Consider the following 412-nt stretch of genomic DNA (forward strand, 5'->3'; position numbering starts at 1 on the left):
TAGACAGAGAGATGATTAGAGTATTATGTATTGTTGTTACTTGTTTGTATTGTTGCTTTAGTTTTTCTTCAGTGACTGTAAGTGTACAGTAGGCCTACTTTTTGTTTGTGTACAGATTTTTATTTTTCTACACTTTACAGTAGCCAGAACTATAATTTTGCCATTTTCTGTTGATTGACTTCAGTCACTGTAACTGAACATATGGTACAGTGAAAGAAAGAAATATTGCCTGCAGCATTAGTTTTGTGCATTGCTTGATGAGGGTTCATCAAAATATTTTTGTCATCTAAATTATCCTAATGCTCTCAAACAATATGTCTGAATAAGATCCATATATTGGAAGTGGGTTTTTACAGATGTGTTTTGAATTTATTGTGTTGGTGTGTATAAGATGGACACAGTATAGAATCAT

This window comes from Sardina pilchardus, chromosome 8, assembly GCF_963854185.1.
Source record: "Sardina pilchardus chromosome 8, fSarPil1.1, whole genome shotgun sequence".
NCBI lineage: Eukaryota > Metazoa > Chordata > Actinopteri > Clupeiformes > Clupeidae > Sardina > Sardina pilchardus.